Raw genomic sequence first — 22159 nt, 5'->3', positions numbered from 1 at the left:
AATCCTCTGTTTCCCTCCTGGACACCACCCGTCAAGCACCGGACCACCTGGACCCCTTAAGAGACTAAGACTAGGAACCTTTCAGTAAACTCTCCTAGACCTCGTACCCTCGAACTACAAGTAATATAATTTTATAATTGAATTTGATACTTACTTTAATCAGCGGGTCAATTCAAATTGACCCGCTGATTAAAATCAATATAAATGAGTCATACAGAAAGTATTTATGTTTTCCTCCATTTCTGCTGAGTGTCACTCAGTGTGGGTGGAGTTTGTCCACGGGAACAGAAAAGATTTCCATCAAAAGTTGTGTGAACACTTTCTGCTTTCTCGCAGTTTCCTACTGAAGTAAGGAGAATGGTGAGAAAGTGGGCTTGTGTGTGTGTGTGTGCAGAAGTTTTATAATTTCTTGCTAATAAATTGCACTAAACACATTTTTCTTTTTAATTTGTGTTGATATTAGCAGGTTGCGACTTCAGCAGATTCTCATTTTTCTTGATGGAACGGCTGTTTCGCACTTTATTAGCCCAAACTTATTGGAAATCTTTCTGCTAACCAACCATGTCTGCAGAGACAAACAGATTCTCTTCTGCCCTCTAGTGGCAGCAGACAGGTAGCGCTGTTAAAAACAGGTTTTTTTTCTATTTTTGCTTTTTATTCCAGAAAATCAAACTAATCTTAATACCAGACAACAATAAATACAAAAAGCAATGCTAAATATATTATTTCATGCTTATTTATATCCTTCTCACTGCTGCTGGTGACAACTGGGAATACATTTTTCCATTGTTGGGAATTTCTTAAACTGATAGACGCCACAGTTCAAAAAATTTGTTGTCTAGTTTCCAGTATGAATATCTTAATTTACTTGAAATAAGACAAAATGTATTTACAAGTAACTTTTCAGCAAGATAAAGAGCTTGTTTTAAATCAATAATTCCTTAATATTGATGAAAAAGGACAAGTTTCTCTGGCAGATTATTTAATTTAAAATATGGGAAATATGTCTTGTCAAAAGTTTTATAATCTGCCAGTGAAACTAGAACTTTTTCACCAATATTTAGGAATTATTGATGTAAAATAAGCTCTTGATCTTGCTGAAAAGTTACTTGTAAATAAAATTTTGTCATATTTCAACTGTACTGAGATATTTGAGTTGATTCTATGTTGCATTGTGTTTCTGTGTTTGATATGATGTAAAGCACTTTGAAATGCCTTCCTGCTGAAATGTGCTATACAAATAAAATTTGATTGACTTGCACTATAAACTTGACGAAAATACTTGGCAAGATTTTGTGTTTTTGCAGTGCAGTGATCGGTTTCTCACCTGTTGTTTGGGGCATGATGCGGCGGTTTTTCAGGTTCTATTTAAATAACTTTCTTGACTGAATAACATCTGGGTGTTGCTGCTTTTCCAAAAAACGTAGCAAGTTGTAGTTAATTCATAATTTAAGAAAGTAATTTTAATACCTTTCCTGTCGTTGTACTTGAAAACAGCTCTTTTTATTTACCCAAGTTACGATGAACTGAGAAAAACATGTTTCTGTCACTTTCGGTCTGTTGTGGAAATCTCCTGCAATCTTGTAATTTCCATAAGTGCTTTTCCTGCTTAAGATTGATGTGCACGCATGTAGACAGCATGAAAAATAGACGTGTTCATTGTTGACAAGATGCAGGACAAGAGAAGGTGATTTCCTTTTCATGTCTACAGCAGGCATGAATCCTGCATGAGGCGCTTTACAGAGTGAGAGCAGAAGAAGACGTAAAAACGTGGCGCTGATCTCAGATTCACTGTGGTGAGTTTCTGATGTCACAGATGGACGTTTTGATTCATCCGCCTGCTGTAGATTCAGTAGAAACAGCACAGCTCTACTCTTTTTAGGCTGTTTAGGAATAATAAAGCAGCAGATGCTAAAGTAGTTCCTCCTGAGTGCCATCTTGTTGGAGGAAAAGCAATAAGTGCGGAAGCAGCCCACTCCACTCAATGCCACCTGAATAAGTGATGCTGCAGAAGGACTCTGAAGTGGAAACAGACAGGAAGCTGCCATTCTGTTACCGAAAACAAGCCAGTGAACTCATCATCAATAAGTTGGTGGAAAAACTCTGCTTTTTCACATTTCAGCTGCTCCAGTATGAAATATTTCCAGGAAAGACACTAAGTCAGGGCATACAGTACCAGATTTATTCTTTTTATTAGTTTTTTTTTTAGCTTTTCTGTCCCACACAAAATCTCACCAAGCACTTTTTGATAGTTTCTACTGCAAATATCTCAGTACACTTGAAATAAGACAAAACTAACTTTTAGATAATCTTTCAACAAGATAAAGGATCTTAATTTAAGTCAATCATGTATTAATATTGACAAATAAATTACTAGTTGCATTGGCAGATTGTTTTACTTATAACACATGAAAATTATCTTGTTAGAAATAAATTTATCTGCCAATGGAACTAGAGCAATATTTAAAATCCTGCCAATGTCAACAGCATAAAGTGTAAACTTAAAAAGTGTGGTGGAAGAATGAAAACAGCTCAATCTTTCTTGTATATTTTTTAAAACGTGTCTCAAATTAATTAACACAACCTCAATATGCTTCATGTTTAAAAAATAAACTACATTTACTTGTAAAAGTTGGTTTATTTACAGAAACGGAGCTGTGCAGTTCTGATCTCATCCACCAGATGGAGCTCTATTTCCACATGAGTACAGTTTCATCTGAGACCATAACAGATTAACATTTTCACAAATGTTTGACTGAAATCAAATGGAAAGAAGTGAAGAAATGTTTTATTTTCTGTTAAATGTTGAACAAGAATTCAACTAAATTAAAACATTTTACTTTTAGCAACTCAGAGGAAATAGCATTTTACCTTTAAATAGGTTAGAAAATAGAATTTTTTCTTTGATTGTTTACCTTGAAATATTCATAACTGGTATACTTGAGTGTAAGACTAATCAGGAACCCTGCAGCCTAATGAGCTGATCCCAAACAGCAGAGGTCCCTGAACGCATCGCCAGCCCGTCCTGAGGTGTGTCAGGTTAACGCCACAGCGGTCAGCGTGTGGGCGGGCGGCGTGTAGGAAGCTTCTGAAGGCATCATCACAACATCTACGTCTTGGTTTTTAAAGAAATAAGAAGCTAAAAACTCTCCCAGCTCACCTAAAAAATCTATTCACCACTCAAGTTCTAACCCTAACCCTTCTAAAAACAAACAAGGCACTTAAAAAACCTACCCAGCTGTTTTTTGCCAATAAGTTCATGTCTTTTGGTGCCTTGAAAATGAGCCAATTTAAAACCTCACAATTTTTAAGACACACTCAATTGGCGCTGTGCCGTTGCCTAGCAACCCCAGCTAAGCCCAGCCACTTTAACTCGGCTTTGGTTGTTAGCTACATTTTTCTTTTTAAAAGTAACTTTTCAGCAGGAATTTGAGCTCATTTTAAGTAAATAATTCCTTAACATTGATGAAAAAGTACTATTATTATCAGTGACGTGCGGTGAGGTTCATAGCTGGTGAGGCACTGACGTCATCAGAATCAGATTTGCAAATAGATGCATAGATTGACAGCAGTTTACAGGTTATGTTTCACTTCTGCATCCTTACACATACAAACTGTAGCTCACAAAACACACATTTCCTTAAAAAACAAAACAAAATAAATGTTATTACTGTCTTACCTTTACTTATAAATGAAGTCCATGCGGCGCTCCTTCTGCACAAAAACATCCGTTACTTTGCGATAGAAGTCCTCCTTATCTTCCTTCAGTTTTAAAAGTCTCTCTGTCTCAATGGAGATCAATCTATCGCTGCACTTGACTTGCTTCCCGAATCGTTTAGCCTAGCTCGCTGTCACTTACTCGGCAGTTGAGGAGTGAACAAGACGAACGTCTGGGATCTTTAGCGCCCCCTGCCATGAGGCAAGAGAACTGCCTGCCTCACCTCGAACCTGTTCTCTGCCGTTTATAATCGCTCATTACACGAAACACGTTACACAAACACAGTTGGTGACAAAAAGCACTGTACATTATATACATAAGCTAAATTATTGGAAATAAGTTCACATATTAAATTTGTTTAAACCATTTTATTGACGCCGTACAGCAACATGCTCTCTCCGCTTAGCAGCCAGCGCAGAGCCAGGGGTTGCGCAATCCAAGGTGAGGCAGAGCTCGCTGCTGCCTCACCGGCATCGCTTCCAAGCATTTGAATGGGAAAATAAGAAAATTCAGCGATTTTGAACAAATAAAAATCGAAATTGGTGAAGCTACATGAAAAATAAATATTTTTTAGTACAAACCACCGGATGAATATAACAATTTAAATTACTTTATGATTATATATTTTCTTTCTTTCCATGATGGCTGGTGAGGCACTGCCTCACCTGCCTCCCCTGACCGCACGTCACTGATTATTATTTCAAACAATATGAAATTATTTCCACATAAGTGAAATCATCGGCCAGTGAAACTAAATTCTCATCAATATTAAGGAATTATTGACTTAAAAAAACTCCTACACATAGTAGAAAGTTACTTTTAAGTTAGTTTTGTATTATTTCCAGTGCATTAAGGCATTTTCACCAAATATACCTGTAGTGTTCTCATCAAAAGTGTAACAACTCCGACTAAACACCAAGGTAAACCACAGCAAATTGATGAGAGGGAGACGTGTAGCAAGATTGAACATTTACTGTCGACTTCCACGTATCATAAGCTGGGTGAAAACTGTAAACAGAACAAACAATACAAACTTAGTTATGTGTCCGAAGAAACTTACAGTACATACATAAACTCTGCAGTTATATGCAATCCACTATGCATGGTTAAACAAGAATATCCGCCGCCATAACTAAACATTAACATCTTCGTAATATAATATCTGATACATCTTACACAACATGTATGTTATCAGAAAATAACACTTACAGCATTGCTTCGCCTTAATTTCTCGCGGATGGCACAGGATTAAATGCTGAAGACACAACACATTCAGCCATGCTTGCTGCAGCTCACGGAGAAAACCGGAAATTACCAAACAGGAAGTCCGTGGCAGACAACACAGTAATTCTTCAAAATAAAAGCCTTCGCACTTATTGCGATTACAAATAACTTACAATGGCATTAACACAATATCCATAAACTATTCAAGAAAAATGCTGTCAAAGCAGCACAATACCATAAAGTAAACTTCTAACTTCAAAACAGTTGACACAATTTAAGCAAAACTTTTGAGTCAAACAAAGTCAATATGTCTAAAAATAACTCATCATTACTGTGACCCTGGAAGCCAGAGAGCCTCTGTCCTCACTCACAACATGCACACTTCACACTTCATTTGTTTTAATTTTGCCTTTTGGATATTTGTCTATATCTCATTAAATCAGACACAGAGACAGTCACACTTATTAAACTGCTTATCCGTCTCCTGATAATGGACGAGAGGAAGGGCGGAAAGCAGACCAGAATGACTAAATTAAACTCTTGACTCTTTATAATGTTAAAGGCACTTTGTTAAAAACAGAGAAATTTACAACCAGGGGGAAAATGTTAATGGCTAATTAGAGCTTTAAAAGGCCGTGTTACATTTACCATGAAACAGTTCTTCAGTTTTGAAAAGCTTTCTGTCGTCTACTTTACCTTCATTTGGAAATAACAGGAACAAAGATCAGAATGAGAGCAAATGGAAATTTTATTGAATGTAACCTTCACTTTTTTGGGTTCTAAAGTTTTGCTAACAATCCAGCAGCTTTTGTTAGACTGCGGTTCATTGTGTTGATTTCTGTGTCTGACTGGGAAAAAAAGCATTTGCAGACAACAGATTTCTGCTTTGGGAACAAAATGTTTTGCTGTTCTGTCGAGTCGACCTCCTGCAGAACTTTCTTATTGAAAATCATATTGAGATAAATAAGACAAAACTAGCTTTTAAGTAACTGTTCAGCAATATTTAGGGGTTTATTTTAAGTAAATAATTCCTTAATATTGATGAGAAAGTTTGTGGTTCCTTTAGCAGATAAGTTTACTTATAACAAGACATTTTCCCATGTTATGAGTGAAATAATCTGCCAATAGAACTAGTATTTTTTTAAATTAATATTAATGAATTACTGACTTAAAACAAGCTCCTATTTCTTGCTGAAAAGTTTCTTAAAAGTTTGTTTTGTCGTACTTCAAATGTAGTAAGAAATTGGGACTAGAAATTAGCCTGAAAATAGTTTTTAACGTTTTGTATTTTTGCAGTGTGAAGTCAGTTGTTGTATTCTGAGACAGTTTATTTACAAACAGACGACATATAAAACAATCACCAGTTTGTCCAGGAGTTAATGTAGCAGCAAATTCACTGTAATATCAAAACAAAGATGCGACAATTTGAAAAACGGACCTCAAAAAGACTGAAAAAGTTACCAGGAGGAAGACTTTTCTCACAATTTTAGCTTTTGAAAAGCTACATCAAAATAATACATCTCGAAAAATGTCCTTTTAGACCAAATTATATGCTCAGCACTATGTTTGGAGAAAACCAAATGTAGCATATTAGCAAAAATGTTGTAGCAAATGTCAAGCATGAGAGTGGAGGAGTGATGATGTGGGCTTTGTTTGCAGCTTGCACTCATTGGTTTTTATGCCAGTATATATAAATATAAGGTCAAATGTGAAGGTGTCTATGTGTGAACTGAAGCTTAGAACAAACTGGGTCATCAAACAGAGTGACAAACATTCAACCGAATGACTTAAAATGAAAACAATCGATGTGTTGTGATAAAAACCTGAAGACTAATATGCATTGTGATTTTACAAGCTGTTAAGTCTTGGAGTTAACTTGGTTTTTAGGAAATCCATTTTGTTCTGCTTTTAATTAACAGAACAATAAACTCATGAAGATTATTTTTGTAGCACAAAAACAAATGTGAAAGTGTCCCAATTTCCAGCTGATTTAATGATGTTCTTGTTATTCTGACAGAAACTCGTAAGGTTATTGTTACGACCCGGCTCGTGAGCCGCAACAAAAAAGCCAGAGAGGCACGGCCCTCAATAAAAGAATACAGTCTTTATTGTACAATCCAAGCAAATAAACAGGACCAGCATTGACAAGCGGGTGCCCCTCGCCCCCGTGTGGTCGGTGTCATTGCTCCACGGATAAGCCCTGCGAAAAGAAAAGAAAGGTCAAACAAACCATCCCAAACCAGGACCGGGTGGGCAGGCAGCTGGGGGAAGAGCCACCTCTGTAGAATCAAGCTGGGTGGAGAAGCCGGCTCAGCTCCAAGCCAGATTCAGCTCCTGTCCTCTCTCTCTCACGCGCTGAAGCAGGCTGCTTATATCCCGAGGACGCGCTGGGCCTGGCGAATCCTGGTCCCGCCCCTTCTGCTCCGCCTCAGGACAAAACACAATAACTGACGGACGTCACAGTTATCTAAAATGATTTTTTTCAGCAGTGATGTTATTTCTTAAACCTCAGAGGTATAATTAGCACATAAAGCTGCTCAACATTCTCTCTGTTGTTAAGATACTTTTTATTTATGTTCCATAAGAGCTATGAGTAAGAGTGTATTTATAGGAATAACATCTTTTAATTTTTTATTTTACCATTGGTACTTAGTGTTTGAGAAGAAAAATATTTGCATCTATTTGCAAAATTATTGAAAAATCAGTTTCAATAGCTTCCTAACAATGATCACTTGACGTCTTTCAGTCCGGTTTCCATGGTTACTACAGCAATGAAATTGCTCTAGTCAAAGTGTACAATGACATCCATCTGTGGAAGATCCACAGTACTGGTTCTGTTGGACCTCAGTGCAGCTTTTCTTGGCATATTACTGAAACGACTGGAGAGTTGGGTCGGACTCTCCAGTCCAGTCCTCAACGACACATATATGGCTACAAAGTCAACCTTCTGTCACCTGAAGACTAATGTCGCCGTAACATCTAGAGAAACTCATCCAGGTGTTTATCTTTAATCCTTTTATCTGGAACAAACTTCCAGAAAACTGAAAAGATGCTGAAACACTGAAATGTGCTGTAGAAATAAACTTGACTTATGATTATATAACACTCACATACAACAACTTATGAACCATAAGAATGGCATTTTCTGCTTCTTTTATTAACTTCCCATTGAGACACTATTATCTCACTATCAACGCTGTAGTCATGGAAACCTGCAGGGATGAACAATCCAAGGAAATCCTATACTCAAAATGTCGATCATCTGAAAAAAATGTGTTTCAATGTTGGAGGCAGGTGCCCTTCATGCTTCCAAGCAAAGATGTATTTTGGACGAACAAACCAAGTTATGAAAACAATCAAAAGCACGAACAATAAAAAACTCAACTCAACTGGCTCTTATCCCTTTCAGCATGAAGCCACACCAGGCCACAGAAATGGATTTTAAAGGTACTGCGCCAATCCCACTTATCCAGTATAGCAGAAAATGGGCCTCAGTTGTTCAACAATCAAATGTGGAGACAAGACAGTTAGAAAAAAACGTAAGTACAGACTGAACATCATCAGGATTTCTATCTCCTGAAAAGCCACTGATTTCCACTCCAAACTGGGATCAAACGTTCAGGCAGAATGGAGTGTCTTCTTCTTCAGAGGTTTTTGTGTTGTGTTCGTCAGTTGTTTTTGGTGCAGCGCCCCCACAGGTGAGGAGAGGACGCTGCAAAGGGGCTTGATTTGTTTGACTCAGCGCAGTGTGAAAAAGAACCGCAGCAGCTGAAAATGTAACAAATGTTGCAATTTTGGTCCCAAATTGAACCGAATCTACTGGACTATAAGGTTAGAGACACCACTTGTAAAGCTTTAAATCATTTCATCCAACAAATGTTTGCAGCTTTCATGTTCTATCTTTCAAATCATAATTCTCCCCACTTCAATAATTTTCATTTTTATCGTTAGAGGCACTGACTAATGTTTTTTAATTTAAAATAATGTGATTTAGTCTTGATCTGTGTTTATGTGCAAATGTTACTTGCTAATGACTCCATCACTGCTTGAACGTCTCTTGTTAGCGCTGGAATTAGTCTTATCGTGTTACTGCTACGTTGATTTGTGTCTGATTTTTCCTATAACAACAGGCAGATAAAACTGAAAGGACTGAAAATGAACGCTTCAGCCACTTGTGATATAACAGTGATTAACCACCTGCAGACTTAGCATTTTCACTCCACACAACAGCTGTCACCTCCCTGATAGAGGTGCATCGATTAGAACGGCTCCAACTCTGGTTCTGCTCCAACGAGGTTTATATCACATCCAAACGACTTTCACCACGCATTCACATTTCTGAGTGAAGAAATACTCTACAGTCTGGATGTGATTTATGTAAGAGATCCCTTATTGTAACCATGAAAGATTAAATGTTCAAACTAAATCTGTTTATATGCACCTCTCTTCGTTTATAGGTAAGAATATGTGGAAAAATTAAATCATTTAAGACTCAGATTTTACCTACGATTCCAAGTTTGGAAACTTTGCCTTGATTCATTCTAGTTGTGGAAAGTTGCTATGAAAATCTGTTAGCTAACATCTACGCTCTTCCTTATCTCCGCTCTTGAAAGTTCAGCCAAAAAGCAGCAAGAAAAATAATTGGCATTCCTGGATTGGCTGCTTCAATGATAGCCAGTAGCATGTCAAGTAGCTTTGCGTTGAGGTATTTCAGCTGTATTTTACATTTGCTTTATGAAAAAATCTCCAAATACTAAACTGCAAATAGGTGAGAGTTTACTCTCTATGGTTATATACAGTAGACCACACTTTAAACCACATTTTGAAAAGTCAACATGAACTTTACTAGCCCTTTGTTTTGTTTGTATGACATATCTTAAAAGTTTTTCCACCCAGTAGTCTAATAGACTCAATTCGGATACCAAAACCTCCACATTTGTTACATTTTCAGCTGCTGTGGTTCTCTTTCACACTGCACTGAGTCAAATGAACCAAACTCTTTGAAAAACCTGTTCCCCTCCTCGCCTGTGGGGGCGCTGCACCAAGAATAACTGAAGGAAAAGACATGAAAACATCTGAAGAAGACACTGAGCGCAACTTCCTTCTTTACAAAATGTAAACAAAAATGGAGCGGCATTTGTAGGATTTCCCTTTTGTCTTTAGCAACTGCAGTCGGGGGACCATACAGAAGTGTTCCAAGGGCCACAAATGGCCCCCAGGCCACACTTTGGACACCCCTGTTCTAGCCAAATGAACTAGAGTTTGATTAAAGTGAAATAAAAGGACCGGTGTGAAAGACTCACTTATGTAATACAAAGATTTAATCTAATTTAACCAAAACGGTTAAGATTAAGCCTAATGATTATTACTATTTACGTCTTTAAATATTACACAAAATCATTTTCGGTTGCAGTCTGACAGGTTTGTATCAGGGAATTATCACTTTCTAACAAAGGACACTGCTTGTGCTTTCTTTCAGCAATCCAAATGAAAGCACTAATTGACCTTAACTGAGGCCCTGACTTGGAAATAAATTCCAGCATTATTTGCCGTGGCTGGGGATGCCAGGCGCTGAGTCAACACGGACTAATTTAATGCAAGCAGCTTCGAGTACAAATCCCCAGAAGCGCCGTCTGATAAGAGCCGGAGGCAGCAGAGCACAAAACGATGAAATATCCTAAAAATAATACATTTTTCAGCCTTAAATCAAGCGTAAAGAATAACGCGGAGCCACAACGCGGTGGCGATCGGTGGTCCGATCTGCTGGTTCATTGGCTGTTTGGAAGGCAGTGAGGCGAGGCTGACTGATAACGCTGGTTGTGGCGTTTCTCTCCAGCACATCAGGATTCAGCAGGACTCCTGGCTTAAAGATGCTGTTTGATAAGTGACACCCTGAAGAGCCAGAGATGAAGCAGCTCACTGCTTCTGCACAGCTGTGAGAATCTGACTGTTTTTTAGACGGTTTGGTTTGTTTCTCACATCAATTTCATCATTTGCTCAACAGCTAGAGCGTTTCTCATAACAGTTATTTTTTTATTTCTTTATTATTGTTTTTAACAAATCATAAAAAAAGCAATGCTTTACACATAAGAATCAGTCATTTTAGCTACTGTACCTGTCCAAAAGGAGTGAGGTTACTTTTTTAATTTCAACTCTTTATTACTATTCTTTAATATACTTTTGTATCAAATACACGAGTATTTTGACACTATCATACAAAGAAAACATAATTTATAGACTCATATATACACTGCCTGGCCAAAAAAAAAGTCACCACCAAAAAATGGTCACACTCTCTAATATTTTGTTGGACCGCCTTTAGCTTTGATTACAGCCCGCATTCGCTGTGGCATTGTTTCAATAAGCTTCTGCAGTGTCACAAGATTTATTTCCATCCAGTGTTGCATTAATCTTTCACCAAGATCTTGTATTGATGATGGGAGAGTCTGACCACTGCGCAAAGCTTCTCTAGCACATCCCAAAGATTCTCAATGGGGTTAAGGTCTGGACTCTGTGGTGGCCAATCCATGTGTGAAAAAGATGTCTCATGCTCCCTGAACCACTCTTTCACAATGTGAGCCCCATGAATCCTGGCATTGTCATCTTGGAATATGCCCGTTCCATTTGGGAAGACAAAATCCATTGATGGAATAACCTGGTCATTCGGTATATTCAGGTAGTCAGCTGACCTCATTCTTTGGGCACACAATGTTGCTGAACCTAGACCTGACCAACTGCAGCAACCCCAGATCATAGCACTGCCCCCACAGGCTTGGACAGTAGGCACTAGGCATGATGGGTGCATCACTTCACCTGCCTCTCTTCTTACCCTGATGCGCCCATCACTCTGGAACAGGGTAAATCTGGACTCATCAGACCACATGACCCTCTTCCATTCCTCCAGAGTCCAATCTTTATGCTCCCTAGCAAACTGAAGCCTTTTTTTCTGGTTAGCCTTACTGATTAGAGGTTTTCTTACGGCTACACAGCTGTTCAATCCCAACCCCTTGAGTTCCCTTCGCATTGTGTGTGTGGAAATGCTTTTGCGTTCACAATTAAACATACTCCTGAGTTCTGCTGCTGTTTTTCTTCGATTCGATTTGACCAAACATTTAAGTAATCGCCGATCACGATCATTCAGGATTTTTTTCCGACCACATTTCTTCCTGGAAGACGATGGTTCCCCACCATCCTTCCAGTTTTTAATGATGCATTGGACAGTTCTTAACCCAATTCTAGTAGTTTCTGCAATCTCCTTAGATGTTTTCTCTGCTTGATGCATGCCAATGATTTGACCCTTCTTAAACAGACTAACATCTTTTCCACGACCACAGGATGTGTCTTTTGCCACTTAAACAGGTTGTTTAAGAAATGAGGAGTTACTCATTGCATCAGCTGGGGTTAAATAACTTGTTGCCAGCTGAAAGATAATCGCCTATGCAGTACTTATCCAATAGGAGGCTTGAACCTATTTGCTTAGTTAAATCCAGGTGGCGACTTTTTTTTTGGCCAGGCAGTGTATTTTATACTATATTTCACTGATCCATCTAAGAATATTCTGTTTTATTTTATTGTTTCTAGAACAAAAGTGCAAGACTATGTAGATAAACTGGAGTGTTATATGCTCAGAATAGAAGATCAGTTCCTCAAAAAAAAAGATTGATGTCAACAAAAGTGTCATTTTTAGCCAATTGTAAAATTCTGACGCCATAAATGTAAATGTTTTCTTATCACTTACAAAATATTTATTATTTCATCACATATTATTTTGTATTTGTGTGAACTGAAAAAAATACAATTACTTAGCTCCCATAGGATTTTTTTCTCTCCAACTTTACAGTTAAATGGCACAGATATTTTGACTATGTCTATTTTTTATTCAATCTATTTTAAGTAGGAATAAAAATGGAGGTGTTGTAATTTAGTCCTAAATTTATTTTAAAAAATCTTTACAGGTACTTTTGTAGTTTAAATTATGCATATTACTTGAACATTTTAGCACACTGTCCAAATGTAGTAAAGAATGAACTCAACTTTACACAAATTTCCATCTATTGGTTCCAATAAGTCATAATTTTACCAAATTTTAGCCAAAGTTTTCAGATTTGTGCTCTGAAGAAGTGTTCATTTGTCGTGCTTTAACTTTGATAGTCTTTTGTTGTTCTTGATAGAGGGAACAAGTGAGTAAATTTAGTAATAGATAAAAAGAATAAAGATGTTTTTCTTTCACCTGATAAAAACAAACATTCAAATCTTCATCCTCACCATAAACCCCGTTGCAGTGGAGGCTTAGGGTTTTGTTTATCCCCCCTGAGGGGCTTTTATGCTTCTGCCCTCCAAGAAATGTTTTTCAGCCTAAATGAGCAAAGTTTTGTATTTTCTTTCAGCTAAGTCTTCCTGATGGATTTGTTTCGTTCTGGGTGACCCAGCAGAGACCCTCAAATGCAAACAGCTTAGCTAACAAAGAAAAGAGAAAACACCTCTCACAAGTAAAAGCTTTCAGACGACTTATCCAGCTATTAAAATATATTAATGTGGATAAAAGCTCTCCTGCTCCAAATCCCCCATATTGTAGATTACTGTGGGGATTTAAACTTAAAATCAAAATGAAGGAGGAATTTACAGGATGTAGAAAATATTTTGATAAATGTAACACTCTTTTAACAAAAGATTTTCAACATTAAATACATCAAAATAAATTATTCAGATGAATCTCACACAAAATAAACTTTATAGTTGTAGCCAAACAATCAGAATGAAATAATATTTTTAACATATTTCTTAAAACTGTCACTATGTTGTGACAGTTTGTTATGAGACAGTTTAATCTGTGAAAAGATCGATGTCCTCCACCTCTTCCCTGAGGTATTATTGTCGTCTGGAGAAATGCACCAAAAGCAACCAATCAGAGCCAGGAGGCGGGTCTTAGTGCTGCCAATCAACCTCACATACTCACTCTTAAATGTGATTGTGTCAGAGAAACGACTTAAACTGTTTATTTGCGGTCATTGGTCTACATACTAATAGGACGTAGCATTTATGATAGGTTATGCTGGCAGCTAGAGCAATGACAGACATCCTGGCCCTGATTGGTTGTTTCTAACCAAGCAGTGCTTTTCTGCAGATGGCAGTAGGACCACAGGGATGAGGAAGAGGAGCTAAAGCTGGTCGTTTGCAGCCTGACCTGCAATAGCACCTTATAAAAGCCTTAAATTCAAGTATCTAAAATTAAGGCCTTAAAATGCCTTAAATCCAGGTAAAAAATGTAGTTTGGCCTTAAATACAATAATCACAGGTATAACATTTTTGCTAGAATTGTCTAATCATGCGTAATCTATGGTTTTTCCCTCACATGCCTTTTCTGTCAGGCATAAGTTTGAGTCGTACGCAGACATCTGTATTATGTACTGTTGACTGGCTGAAACATTACCCTCGCTAGCTAGTTAGCATCTATGTTATTGCTGAAAAAGAAATATAACAAAGTCAGTTTTCCCGACTTTATTCTATTAACCTTTTCCAGTTCTGGGTGATTTTTACAATCTCTTTTTCTTGATCTACTAAGAAAACTGTTGCATTTTTAATTTCCTATAAACCAAAACTAATTTGAAATTGTCTTGACATTGGAAAGAATTCAATTTCTTGCTTCTGCCACTGCTTTGAAAGCATCACTGAAGGTTTTTCAGGTGCCATTCAAGGCTGTAAAGAAAGATAAAGCCAAATTAATTGGCTTTATCAGATTGAATAGCTGCAATATATAAAATCCTCCTGAAGATGAAGTGATTATTCATCACCTACAGAGATTTCTGGAAGCCATAATTTAATGGTTTGTGATCTGAAGGTTGGATTTCCTCCCAAACTGAAGGAAACGTTGAGTTTTATCTCAGTTTTGTGCAAAATCAGAGTAAAGTTACATACAGATCTGCGGCTCAGGTTGCATTATGATTTATTCAAGTCACAGCAGCAGTGATTCACAGTACACACTGATGGGAAAAAAAATACAAAACATGTTTTTCAGTTGCATGAGTCACATGTCAGGCGGAGCTGATAAGACACCCTGTTTACATCTGTTCTCTTGTGCGTTTTGTGAGCGTTTGAGTGCAATTCAAGTTTACAGAGGTGCACATTAAAAAGGCAACACTTAAAACATCAAAACTGTACATAATCTTTTTTTTTCTGAGACACTTTCATACAGAATACGGTTTCTTTTTATATCACAGTGCAACACCATTAAGGCAAAGATTTAAAAAAGCAGCAGGTCAGACACACAGAGAAAACCTACATTAATTATACTCCTCCCTTTCACACAAACACACTGAAAAATAGACTTACTTATAACCACATGCTTAAAGTGCCAGTGTGAATAACTCAAATGTGCAAATTTACACAAATACTTACACAAACTTACAAGAGCGTAGATCAGAAACAAGCAGATTTTTTTTACCCTGTTTGAACCTGTGAATGGTGCCATCAAATATTTCTGATTATTTTTTTAGCTCAACATTGTGCTAAAAAACTTTTTTTGACAACTTTTAACTTAATGACATTACTTTTTTGCCTGAGGGTTTGAAGTAAACAATTCTTATTTGGTACTGAAAGTCTGCCTGCTATAAAAGAAAATAGTTTAATAATAAAGTTTAGCTGATTTGTGCTGGAAAGAGACCAATACTGTTCTTGAAATTTGTGCTGTGATGAAATCAAAGCGGTGGGTATACTTCCGCTAACCTGCTAATGTGCTAATTAGCGCATTGCAATTAGCACAATCACATTATAATTAGCTCTGCTATTAATAGCAGAGCTAATGCTTCGTTTAGCACCTTTGCTAAACTTGCAAACATTTAGCACACCTAGCTTCCTTTAACTGAATTAAGTTTTAAAACACTAATTTATTTGGCTGTTTTGTAAACTTTCAGTTGAATAAAGGTGGCCAAAAATGAAAAAAAATAAAGCGAGTACAGGAGAGGGCGTGATTGTTCTCATAACCTTATGAAGCAATAGGCCTCCTTTTATGGCAATATCATGGTTGTGTCAGTAAACAATGGTATGATTACCTTTTAAGGCATTATTTTTATCCTTGATTACATCATAAGGCAAAGTTATGGTTACCTCAGAAATCAATGGTGTGATTAATTTAAAGAGAAAAACTCGCCTTATAAGACAGAGTTGTGATTGCAGGATTACCTTATAAGGGTAAGTTATAATTATAATGTAATGATCGCTTTATAATGCAATACTGTGGTTGCCTTATAAGGTATGATCACCTTATAAGTCAATATTATGATTACAGTTAAGAGTAATGTCATATCACCTTATGTGGCGATGCTATAAAGTCCTACCCCAATGGTTCCATGTTCAAAAACCAATGGAGACATAAAGTAATCTCAGTTGTAACAAAGTTAGTCTCTTATCTCATTCTTAGCTGTCTAATGTGCTTTAAAAACATCATATGCCAAAGCATTTTCAATCTGTGCTGCTGCAAAACTGACATTTCAGGCTCTTCATCCTTTTAGATTCACAACATTGTGGACTGCAGACAAATCCTCTGTTAGCCAACCGTCTAATCAACCCCACTTATCCTGCAGACCTGGAGGTTTGCACTGCACACAGATTACAGATGAACTACCTGGAGCGTCTCACAGAAAGCTAATACACCAGCAGAAGATCTCCTTAACACTAGAACTACCAAAGATTCCCAAAATGGGAATCTTCGTCCAGGTACCAGAGAGGGGCCAGTTTGGCCCTCCAAGAGAGGGTGTGAAGAGGCGCCTTTGTTATGTAAATAAGGCCATTACTATCCTGTTCCAAGGACAATCAGCGTGAAAGTTGATGTAGTGAGTTTGGCTCTCCTCCCCCCTGCTCACCAAATGCAGTATATTTCAAGTCCCATGCATAGTTTCTCTTTGCATGGTAATTCTTACAACAAATCCTGATGTTGTTTTCTAAGTTTTGTCCCTCTAGTATCTGTCTTGACTCTCAATTTTCTTTTTTAAACAACATGTTAACCAGTTTAATAGCAGATGCGCTCTAAAACTTTGTATATTTTGCATCCTTTGTTTACGGCTTTTTTTTTGTGCAAACTTTACAACAAAATTAAATGTCTTTTCTTAGTGGTTAAATTATCAGCTAATAAACTGTCATGATCTACTGCATACGTTTTGTTAGGTCAGTTGTTAACCTAACAAGCAACAACAACTGCACCATTTAATTGATTTTAAATGTGTACTATAGGCAGAAATGTCTGTCCACTAGCCTATATTAATTATTTAGTAATAAGCTGTTGTAGTGACTGGTGGATGGTTATGGTCTTTTCTATAATTTCTTCACTGAAATTGCAATAGAGGACTGGGGTTTCACAGTACACTATGGTGAAAAGTCAATTTAATGATGTCGATGAAAGGATGTTAGCTGCCATCTTCCAGGTGTGTTCAGTTGGAATCAGAGAGTAATTAGCAGGAAAACTAAGAGTACTTGTTCCATGCAGGTCATCTACATCCTTTCAACAATTGTCAATGTCTAAGCCTATCACACTGCATGCATCCTCACCCCCGTCTGTTGACTGCCTCTTCTGCTGTTGGTTTTGTAGGTTTAAATACTCAACAAGCTGTCGATCTTTTACACAGCATCAATGTTATTCTTATCTCTATAAAAAACACAGAAATAACCCCCGGCATTTATGACATGGAACCATAAAGAAATCGAAAAGCAAACTCTGGTCTACCTAATAACCAGGGTTATTAGGTGTGGTTTGAATGCATAAGTATGTGCCAAGCAAAGTGAATACCATTCCAAAAGCAAAACGTGAATTGTAGGTCAAAGCATTCTGGATAAATAAACCAAAGCAAATGTGCATGTCTTGCGCTAGCGGGAGGAATTGCTGGTAGTCTTTTGCCAAAGATAAAAATGAAGTCATACAACTGCTAAAATCTGACGTGACTCTGTTTTTGTTTACATGTCATGATAATCATTACATTCAAAATTGTAACATCTGTTACATTTTAAGTTGATAAGATATGCTTTCACACTGCATTGTGTTAAACAAATGAAACCCCATTAGCAACTTTTTTATCCTCTTGCCTGTGAAAATGCTGCACTAAGAATCACTGAAGGAAATAACAGAACAAAATCTGAACAAGACACTACGCACAACTTGATTCTTAAAAATGTAAGCAAAAGTGGGGTGGCCTCAGATTTTAGCTGTTGTTGGATGTTTATTTTGTCTTTGGGTAAATGTGAAAAAACAAACACTGTTCAACAAAATCTGCTCAGCATGAGTCGGGGATGAGGCATCAAACTATGGAGAATGTTGTTTTTCACACAAGTACCCTCTGCTGTAGTGCGTTTCCTGCTTTTGGAGCGGTCTCAGGACCACTTGGCATTCACGTATACATTCAAACCGCACTACAGTTCACTTCAGCTGAACCGAGACCTAGGCTTTTAGGAGGACCAGAGTTCACTTCTTTGGTCCGCATTAGAGTTTGAGTACACATTCACACCTCCCTAAATCAACCAAATTTTCTAGGCAAATGAAAAAGAGTATTAACGTGGGCTAAAGAGGGCTGGTGTGAATTTACCCCAATTCTCCTGAAACTTTGGGAACCTGTGGCAGATGTGTGCAAATCCACTCTCAATATCTTGTACATCACATGCCAATGTGTTATAAGTGGGAAAGGAAATGCAATTTTTTCAACTTGTGGAGAAGATGAGCTATCTTATGCTGAAGATTGCTGTGTATTTTATCCAATTCACTTGTGAAAAAAAAATCACAAATGCATTGAACAAAGATACATTTCAAACATTTTTCATGTACAATATCAATAAATACAAAGTTACACAGAAGCAGCACAGCGGTGTGGTAATTACCAATGTCTCCTTGGAAAAAAAGATCTCCAGTTTGAATCGTAGCCTTGGATTTATTCTGTAGAGTTTGCGTTCTCTCGTGCCCTAGTGTTTGGACTTCCTCTAGCAGTGCTAAAGCATAAATATTAATAATATTCAAAATACCTTGTTTTAGTACATCTAAGTAGCCATCTTGGTGTGTTTCTGTGTTAGCCCTGTGTTGAACTTTAAATTCTCCCTAAGATACATTCTGCCTATCATCGACAGATAACTGTATCCAGTTTTTGGGCCTGAATAAGATGTAAGCTGGTGCAGTAAAAATGTCAGAAGAACATTTCTGAATTGCTTGGGTAAAGGTATTGGTCTCTGTAACTCAATTCCATCAGGATTGATAAAAATGTAAATGCAATAAAGAACCTTGGATTTGATGAAAATGTTTACATTAAACACTTTGGTGAGCACACTTGAGTCTATGAAACACAAAATTCTGCCTTTTTCACATGCAAATGGTAAAAATTGAGTAAAAAATCTTAAAAATAAATTATCTTCTATTCCATTTACATAATTATCCACTGAAATGTTTTAAAATTAAGAGAAACAGTGCAATTGCACGTCTGTTTGCAGTCATTTTTATATGTATAAAATGTGAGCATACGCCTAAATGTTGAATTGGGGAGTGGGGAGAAGGTGACTTTAACTGCTGTGTATTGAGCGTGAAAGTTGATGTAGTGAGTTTGGCTCTCCTCCCCCCTGCTCATCTACAGGGATGCTAATTAGACCATTCAGAGTCGTCAGTTTGGCCACATTTGGATGCTAATAACCCAGTTTGGCCCCTCTCGGTAGCTCTAGGAAGATACCCAATCTGGCCCCTCTTGGTAGAGATAGGAATTTCTCAAAATCCTGGTAGTCCTAGTGTTAAAGGTCTTCCTCATCTCCTGGCTGCGGAAAGCGTAGATGATGGGGTCGATGACATGATGAGGATGAGGTACATGTTGAAGTGCGACATGAAGCAGGTGCAGTAGGGGTTCCTGGGGCAGGTGATCATCAGGATGAGGTGCAGAAAGAAGGGCGCCCAGCACACCACAAACACCCCCAGCAGGATGGTTAGGGTGATGAAGCTCTTCATGTTGGCGCGCTGCTGGATGGGCGCGTTGCCCCGCAGGGCGGCAGCGGCAATGCGCTTCATGTGCTGGCGCGCCAGCAGGAACATGTGAACGTAGAGCGACGCCATGAGGACCAGCATGGTGAAGAACATGGTGATGAGGCAGATGAGCACCATGGTGCTCTCTGACTAGATGATGAACAGGATGCCAGAGACGGTGCAGCACGTCCAGATGCTGGCGATGACCAGCAACGCCCGCCGGATGGTGACGATGTTGTGGTACCGCAGGGCGTAGAAGATAGTGATGTAGCGGTCGATGGCGATGGCGAGCAAGCTGCAGATGGAGGCGAGCTGAGAGCTGCAGATCATGGAGTCGAACACGTAGTCCATGCTTTTGATGAACGTGACGGGGATGGTGAGGCTGCCGCCGTTGATCAGCGCTATGACGATCGTCTCCGAGGCGTTGGAGACGCTGACCAGCATGTCAGCGACCGCCAGGCTACAGATGAAGAAGTAGATCGGGGAATGGAGGTTCTTGTTCTTGATGATGGCGGCGACCACCAGGATGTTCTCCAGCAGGCTGATGATGCCCAAAGTGAGGAAGACCTCGGTGGAAATCGGCAGCTGCTCGTAGCAGCCAGCAGAGGAATCCTTCTTCTCTCCGGAAACGTCTTTCTCTGGCAGAGTTCCTAGGCACCGGCTCCGGTTCAGGTAGCATGGGATCAAGCCTTGCTGAGCCGTGGAGTTCATCTTTACTTCTTCTCTTTGTTACAGCCAGTCCTGAATGGGTTAAGATTTGGATAAGTGTCACCTTTATTTATAACTGATTCTATGATTTTGTTTGGTAAATTTCTGTTGTCCATGTTCTTAGTCCATGATGTATCCTGGCAGCTTCATGCGCATGAAAAATCTGTCCATGAAGAAGCTGAGGAGGAAACTGACGAAGCCGATGAAAAGCAGCAGGAAACGATTCAGTTTGGGAATGTTTGGAGCGGTCCAGGATTATCTCAGCTGTTTCTTTTTCCCATTTTCATCTTTCAGCTCCTCCTCAAGCACCAAAAACAATCCTGTTGCTCTGGTTTCAGTGAAACGACGTGAGGAAGAAAAGTGGAGGAGAAACGGTGAAAGGGTGAAAAATAATCAGCCGGATCCAGACCGGCAGAGCGCAGCGGCTGGCTGTGTGACCGATCATCACTTCTCAGCCACTGTGGTCTTATCCTGGTCTCACTTTCTCTCCCTCTGCTTATGTACTACCGCACACACAACACACACACACACACACACACACACACCCTCAGCCCATCCCACCCTCACAGATAAAGTGGGAGCTGTAGGAGGAGCAAAGTTTAGGCTGACGCATTACTCAAGGTTTTGTCATTGAAACGAATTTGTTGCCATGTTTGAAACTTTTCAGGACTGAAGAGAGTAAAACCATTATTTTATTTTATTTGGTTTATGAATGAATAAATAATAATCATTCAGCTGCTGGATGATTATTATAGAAGAAGCTTGTTCGTATTTTCAATTAGTGATGTGCAGAAATCAACACTGCTTTTAATTACTATATCACTTATTATACTTATTATAAAATCGGTTCTAACAGGAGGAATAAACTTGGGTTATGTTCTCTGAATACATCTGAATTATTAATTTAATCTTAGCAAAAAATAGACAGTAACATGCATTACTGTATGGCCAATGCAAATTACTTAGCACTCTTGAAATACTAACTTACAAGCAGTGATGGCATAGTTACTTTGAAGAAGTAACTTTAATCAGATTACTGATTACTCCTTGAAAAAGTAACTTAGTTAGATTACTGACTACTAGATTTGGACAGTAACTAAGTTACATTAAAATGAACTTTTTTAGTTACTTTCAGCAGCTGCTAACAACAACGCTCTGCCTCCTGTGAAAATTACATTGATCTTTGCCAAAACTTAATTGTAAGCTATTTTATAATGGTAACATCAACAATGTGTCTCCACTTATAAGGTTGAACTGAAGAGGAGATTTTTTAATGGTTACAACAGTAAAAACAAAAAAAAGTAATTTGTGTGGTCCACTGTTCTCTGGAAGAAGGATTTTAAAGCCCCCTTATCTCCCCCAGCCTCCAGGTTCTGCGGTACGGCCCCTGCGTTTGGTGTCAAAGCGCAGCGAACAGAGCTCCTCCTGCAGCTGCACAACTCACATGGCTGCACAGATTTGTGACACTAATCTTAATATTAATAATTATAATGGTGTTAAGTTGCCATTATAATTATTGGCAACTACGGACACGT

The 22159-nt window shown here is 38.3% G+C and overlaps 1 long non-coding RNA gene and 1 pseudogene across 1 annotated transcript; both read right to left on the bottom strand.

Annotated features, from left to right (window-relative positions):
• Positions 1 to 4675: 4675 nt before the first annotated feature.
• Positions 4676 to 5025, bottom strand: LOC111607828. The gene is made up of 2 exons (XR_002752440.1): positions 4928 to 5025; positions 4676 to 4726 (listed from the first exon to the last, which is right to left on the bottom strand). It is a non-coding gene; the product is annotated as an uncharacterized LOC111607828 (long non-coding RNA).
• A 9843-nt stretch (positions 5026 to 14868) lies between these two features.
• Positions 14869 to 21133, bottom strand: LOC111607826 (annotated as a pseudogene).
• Between the last annotated feature and the right edge of the window lie 1026 nt (positions 21134 to 22159).

The sequence above is a fragment of the Xiphophorus maculatus genome, unplaced genomic scaffold, assembly GCF_002775205.1.
Source record: "Xiphophorus maculatus strain JP 163 A unplaced genomic scaffold, X_maculatus-5.0-male Unplaced_Scaffold_BN000024F, whole genome shotgun sequence".
NCBI classification, from domain to species: domain Eukaryota; kingdom Metazoa; phylum Chordata; class Actinopteri; order Cyprinodontiformes; family Poeciliidae; genus Xiphophorus; species Xiphophorus maculatus.
The sequence above is the reverse complement of the archived record's forward strand: the minus strand, read 5'-3'. Positions and strand labels throughout refer to the sequence as shown.